The 7,227-nt window shown below is 38.5% G+C and overlaps 1 pseudogene; it reads left to right on the top strand.

Annotated features, from left to right (window-relative positions):
• The first annotated feature begins 395 nt into the window (after positions 1-395).
• On the top strand, positions 396-1,033 carry LOC130019361 (CCR4-NOT transcription complex subunit 8-like; annotated as a pseudogene).
• Positions 1,034-7,227: the final 6,194 nt, after the last annotated feature.

The raw sequence follows: 7,227 nt of genomic DNA, 5'->3' as shown, positions 1-7,227 counted from the left end.
TTTAGCATAGAAAACATCACTTGATCACTTGATCACTTGACTTCCGTTAGTAGTGGTATTGGCTCAAGCAGGCGCCAGTAAAGTCTCCATTTGTCCCTGTTGCAAGCTAGTGTAGCCCAATGGCATCTGTTCGCTCTAGAAACAGGGCTGTCTCATTAGGCTGCTGGCCCTGGGAGCGGATCCGGGGCAGCGGGTGGCCGTGCGGGGTCAGAGGTCTCCGCCGCGGTGGGTCTGCAGGTCGGGTCTTTGGAGTTGGGCAGAACCATCTCCCACGCCTTGTTTGGACTCTGACCTTGCGAGGTCCACAGCCTGCGTTAGCCCAGCGTCTGCACACCTGAGTGTATTGAGCCCGCCCCTGTGCCAGTCCCGCCAGGCGGGTTCTCTGTGGCCTCAGGATGCCTTCGGCACCGGTGGAGAACAGCCAGGTGATCTGCGAGGTCTGGGCCAGCAACCTGGAGGAGGAGATGCGCAAGATCCGCGAGGTCCTGCTCAGCTACAGCTACATCGCCATGGCACAGAATTTCCAGGCTTTGTGGTACGACCCATTGGCGAATTTCGTAGTTCCATTGATTACCAGTATCAGCTTTTACGGTGCAATGTTGACCTTTTAAAAATTACCCAGCTCGGACTTACATTCACGAATGAGAAGGGAGAATATCCGTCTGGAATCAATACTTGGCAGTTCAACTTCAAGTTCAACCTGACCGAGGGCATGTACTCCCAGGACTCCATCGATCTCCTCGCCAACTTGGGGCTGCAGTTCCAGAAGCACGAGGAGGAAGGGATTGGCACGCTGCACTTCGCGGAGCTGCTCATGACGTCAGGCGTGGTCCTCTGTGACAATGTCAAGTGGCTGTCCTTCCACAGCGTCTGTGACTTTGGCTGCATGGTCAAGTTACTCACCGATTCTCGCTTGCCGGAAGAGAAACACGAGTTCTTCCACATTCTGAACCTTTTTTTCACATCGATCTACGATGTGAAGTACCTGATGAAGAGATGCAAGAATAGAAAACATAAGAAAAATAAATGTTAGTCTTAGGGAAACCCAAAACAAAAACATTTCTTCTCCTTTTCCACGGGTTTTTAAAGGCAAAGCAAATACAGGAGGGACATTTTATTGGAATTTTTTAATGTGAAACCAAGCATAAAATATCATCGCTATGAATATCCCCCAATAAATGAGGAGTCACTGGAGTCACTGTCCTCCCGTTGTTCATCAATTTGCTCAAGCGGGCCCTAACATCTCCATTTTGAATCTTGTTACTGTGTTTGGCATATCGAATACGTCATGGGTACTTGCCAGGTTTTGCCGTGTGGGTGAGATACTCTCAGTAGCTTGCCAGGCTCTCCGATAGGAGTGGAGGAATAGAACTCGGCTCGGCCAGGCTGGCTGTGTGCAAGGCAAACTCCCTACTGCTATAAATGAGAAAGTTAAAATTATTTACCTGTTAAGGAAGGGAGTTTGAAGTGACAAAATTAAGTAAGAAAGCTATGTTGGTATACATTTGGGGTGTGGAAAGGGTGGAGGGAGATGTTTCCTTTGATAAGAAAGCTTTAGCATTGGGGTCTATGGGTAAGGCACATGTCTTGCATGCACCTGACCCAGATTTGATCCCTAGCACTGCATGTTGTCCCTGAACCCCACTAGGAGTGATCCGTGAGTGCAGATCTAGGAGTAATCCCTAAGCACAACCTGGTACGACCAGAAAAAAAATTAAAGGAATATTCTAGAATCATACTGGGGGCAGCTTTCCAGCATTGTGGCCCCAAAGGGCTACAACTTTATTAGGAACAAGTCAAAAAGGGAGCCAGGGAGGTTGTACAGAGTTCATGCCTTGCATGTCAGCATGGGAACTTCCAAGTGCAATACTCAGGTATTGCAGGGCCTGAGTAGCAACACATTCTAGAATCTTACCACTGAACTGGGCTGGAGGGATAGCACAGTGGGTAGGGCATTTGCCTTGCACGCGGCCCACCCGGGTTCGATTTTTCCACCCCTCTCGGAGAATCCAGCAAGCTACAGAGAGTATCTCACTTGCATGGCAGAGCCACAAGCTCCCTGTGGCATATTTGATGTGCCAAAAATAGTTACAAGTCTTACAATGGAGACGCTACTGGTGGCCGCTCAAGCAAATTGATGAACAATAGAAGGACAGTGTTACTGGACAGTGCTACAGTGTTACCACTGAACTATCAACCTAGTTGACCAGTCCACTGGGAGTGAAAACTAAATCTCCTGAGCCTAGCTTGCTAAGGAGGTCCCTCCCCAAACCCTCCAAATCACTAAACATTAGATATCTCACTGTACATAGTCTAAGGAAGAACTAGGTCTGATTCAGCAGCAAGTTTTGGATTGGTTTAGTTTCAGTTACTTGCAAATGGTTTTTCTCATCTACCAGCTCAGTTCTTACCTGAAATATCATATGCATTGTACCTTTCAGCAGAAAATTCAAAAATCACTTATTTGAGGAAGGAGTGGAAAGTATGGGTAGGAAGAAGTTAGGTTTGGATTGTCTCTGAAATGAGGCTCAGGGGATCTCCTCATGTGACAGGAAGAGAGTTTTCTAGAAAATTAGGGCAATTGAGGGCCATGTCCAGACATTCATTTTGCTAGATATGCTCCTGGCACCTGGAAGAATACTGTGAAACCCATACACTTGGGTTTTTTTGGGTTAAGGATTATTGAGGGGCAAGGGCACAATTGATCAGTATGATAAATACCCAGTCCTGACTCTTTCATCAAGTGACATTTGCAAATGCCAACCTCTCCTCTGTTGAATTTGTTAAAAAAAGAAAACAAGAAAACAAGAAACACTCTTCCCCAGATGAAATTGAGAGAATGATTGATAATGTGTTCTTCATGCTTGCAATTCAATTCTGAGGAAGTTTCCATATAAGTAGAATTTATGATTATGACAATTCTTGTTGCCCAGGTTTCTTAATAAAGTTCAGAAATTTTGCTAGGAGCACCAAGCTCAGGTGGTTACGAAAAGCATCGTGACTCTTTCAATCTTCCCACTGAACAGACTTTGGAAAATATTTTTATTTCCCTTTGTACTTTATTCATTTTCCTGACACTAAGAGGAGCATTAAAAATGATGGCATCTGCCACTCACCCATCAAAAGACTGGGTCTCAAACCATCTGGGATACTATTGCTAAATTAAGATTTTGTTTGAAAACTTCTGCTGTTATTAAAAAACATCTTTTTTAAAAAATCCTGAAAAGGTTAAGACCATAGTGAGGGACATCCCGGTGGCTAAAATATTAAGCTTGTTCTTATTAGCAAAGGTTGGGACGTGCAGTGAAGAAATGTGGAGTTTCTTTGATAAAAACATTCTAACCTTTTGACCATTGATAGACTCCTATGGAGCAGCAGGCATAATATGCATGCTTTCAATTATATATTCTCATCTTCTTTGCTACTGTAATTTAGTGGTCGATAAGTTCATTATTTTTTTAAACAAGGGTTTTAAGTATACACTTTTAGTGAAGTTTTAAAATAAAAAATATGATCCTTGTTAATATTTTATGCCTGGTTGTTTTTTAGACCTGTCAAAGCAAGAAGAAAGTGTGGCAACTTCTTTGAGCCATTCTTTCTTGAATAACTGAAAACCCAAGAAAAATAATTTCAATGCTTTCTTAACTTTTCAAAGTTAAGGAAGCTGAAAAATTAGGACAGCTGATATTTTAGAATGAAATATCAGATTTAGTAAGTGAAAGTCTACAGTCTGAATAGAGAGGCCAAATTTCTAATTGTCCTCCCTTTCCTTGTATCTAAAAGCAGAGAAAGAAAAGTAAAAGCCATAAGAACAGTACCTTTTGAAAAAAAAAATAGTAAAACTAACTTTGAATGAAAGACTACTTGGCTTTCTTCTTAAATACGTCAGTCTTTTCTTGCCTGCAGCTTTGTTGAGCCATATGATGTACTAATAAAATCTGTATACATTTAGGATATGCACGCTGACATTTTGATACAGCTATCCATTATGAATTAATTAGCATGGTCCAACCAATTAACAATTAACCAATTTATACATCTTAATCTTTTAACCAATTTCCTAACAAATTTTAGGAATTGTGGTACCCATATAATACTCTCTCTAGAGCTAGACCTCATTCAGTTTATAACCTAAACTTGATACCCTTTGGCCAACATCTCCCCATTTCCCCAGGTGTGGTAGTATTTTGAAGGAAATGATTTTCGTCTTATTATAGTGAGAAAAGGGGAAAAAACCTTCAACCATCAGACACATATCTCTGGAAGCAGAAGTATCTCCAGGGAAGCAATCAATCAGTGATTGATTGCTACAGGAGAGAAGCCAATGTTATTTATGGCAACAAGGGATCCCTATAAACTTTCATTTGCAAATCATGACATCCTCTTCCAAATAATCAAAATATTCCATGAAGCTTTGAGTTATCCAGAGAGGCATTGCTAATCAAACAACCAATTCCATTTTCAAGTTCTAAATTGGGAATTTTAATGAGGATCAGCCACCTGAAATGCTTTTCTTAGCAATGTCATTTAGCAGTCAGGCAATTTGATTGTTACTATCATCTCTTTACTGTAATAAAAGCTTTGATTTGATGATTCCTGCATGAACAATATTATTAATTTAATTTGGGTCTCATTTCAATTACTATATAGATCATACTAAGGAAAATGTTAAACAAAATAAAAAACAGAACTTATTTTTGAAGGTAGATTTATGTCTCCTGACCTTCAAAATAACAGGGATAACAAGAAAATATATATGTATTTAAAGATATAAATTATTTTAAAATTATAAAAAATTAAGATATATTTTATACATAAAATCTTATATAAGATGTAAAAACTTAAAGTATAATTATATATTTTAGATTGTATTTAAGATATATAGATATATGCATATTTAACATGGATAACAAGAAACTTAATATATATTATATATGTAAATTTGTATTTATATAATTTGTGTATATATAAATACAAATTCATATATAAATGTTCAGTAAATTGTTGACGTAAGAATAAGAGCAACATTATATGTAGAAAGACTGCCAAATATGATAAAGGTCAAATAAAGACAACTACAGAGAGTGTGGAAGCATGTCTAAGGCTAGAATTTATAGAAATGGGGCAGAAAATAGATCTTATATTCAGGTCTTGTGAACATAACTAAATGTTCATAAGAGTTACAGAAAAAATGGCCATCATGGACCCTTTAAGAAATTTGTAAACATCACTTTTTCTCTTTCCTCTCCACTCCTACCAAGAAAATGCATAATCTGAAATGAATTAGTAAGAAAAAATAATTACAATCTAAACTGAGTCTGTTCAGAGAAATGAAATAAAACCACACCCAAAATTTGGTTCAATTATTGATGATGACACAAACATACATATCATAATACTATCAAAAGATTTATGATGCACATAATAAAGCTCCCTGGCTCATAAGCACATTCCAAAATGTAGCGAAAGAGAAGAAAGGAAGCTACCTTGGGGTTTTTTATTTTCATTTGGAGTAGTAGGATGAGAGTTTCATACACAGCCAAAAATTTGAATTCTTTGAACCTCCTAATGAGTCCATGAAGGAATACTTTGACTTCTTATTAGTTTGCACAGATATGAAGCAGAAGTGGTAATAAGACCAAAATCTCATTAATTATGAAATCTAGAGTAAGGCTAAGGAGCATTTTGTGAAAGAGTTTATGGGCTCTTCTAAAATGTCAATATAAAATGTAACAGTAGATGCTTGAGCGATAGTACAGTTGATATGGTGCTTGCCTTGCACATATCCAATCCAGGTTTGATTCCCTATATCTACTATGGTCCTACCACCCAACTAATAGTGATGCCTGAGCTCAGAGCCAGGAGTAAACCCTGAGCACAACCAGGTAACCAGGTGTGGCTCCCAAAACAAAACAAAACAAAACAAAACAAAAGAAAGAAAGAAAAGTACATGGGCCACATACATAGGAAGGAAGGATTAAATTACTAAATTTACTATATGACCTTTTTAAAAACATATTTGAAACATGATCAGAAGAAATGCACTATAAAAATACTATGGAAATAATTTGTAAATTTTTTATAAATTATAATCTTTTATAGTTATAATGATCAAAGATAAACGTCCTGAATTAATTATTGAGCTCAAAGAGTGATTTTGTTTCTAAAATATGCATAAACTATTTATGGATGCATAATCATAAATGGCGGTCACAGTCCTCCTATTGTTCATTGATTTGCTCAAGCAGGCCCAGTAATGTCTCCATCGTGAGACTTGTTGTTACTGTGTTTGGCATATTGAATACGTCATGGGTAGCTTGCCAGGCTTTGCTATGCAAGCGAGATACTCTCGGTAGCTTGCCAGGCTCTCCTAGAGGGGCAGAGGAATCGAACTCAGGTCAGCCATGTTGGCTGCGTGCAAGGCAAACGCCCTACCCACTGTGCTATCGCTCCAGCCCATAATCGTAAATAATAATGCAATGAAATTTATATATGTATTTTGTAATTACACAAGTATTTATAATTAAAAAAGAGTAACAGGAAGTACTTGTATGTATGGGATGTGATTAAATAGACTGATTAGCGAATGTGGGTGAAAAGCATATAAGATTTTACCTTGAAAATTTTTGTAGCTTTAGTAATTTTCCAAAACAGAAATATGAAATGCAAATGTAATATAATATGAAATTTCTTAACTGTGAATTATGAATTTAATTGTAGAGCCTCAGGCCCTTTCTGTCATAGGGATCATAAGTAAGGATGAGTTGAATAATGGCATACATAGGAAACTGCCCTTTCAAGATAGAAGAACCAGACTAACTTCAGACTTGTTGTATATGCAAAAGGAAGAGCAGATATATATATATACAGATATATATACATATACACAGATATGTGTATATATGTGTGTGTATATATATATATATATATATATGTATATATATATCCAGATTCACGTAAGAAAATATACCGTAGAATTGTGGCACTGTCCTCCCATTGTTCATCAATTTGCTGATTGGGCCCAGTAACATTGTGATACTTGTTGTTACTGTGTTTGGCATATCGAATAGGTCAAGGGTAGTTTGCCAGGCTTTTGCTGTGAAGGCGAGATACTCTTGGTAGCTTGCCGGACTCTTCAAGAATGACAGAGAAATCAAATTCGTGTCTGCCGGGTCCGCTGCGTGCAAGGCAAACACCCTACCTGCTGTGCTATTGCTCTAGCCCAAG

Source organism: Sorex fumeus, unplaced genomic scaffold (assembly GCF_029834395.1).
Source record: "Sorex fumeus unplaced genomic scaffold, SorFum_2.1 ptg000008l, whole genome shotgun sequence".
In the NCBI taxonomy this organism is placed as follows: Eukaryota; Metazoa; Chordata; class Mammalia; order Eulipotyphla; family Soricidae; genus Sorex; species Sorex fumeus.
Note: the sequence above shows the minus strand (reverse complement) of the source record. Positions and strands in the feature narration are given on the sequence as shown.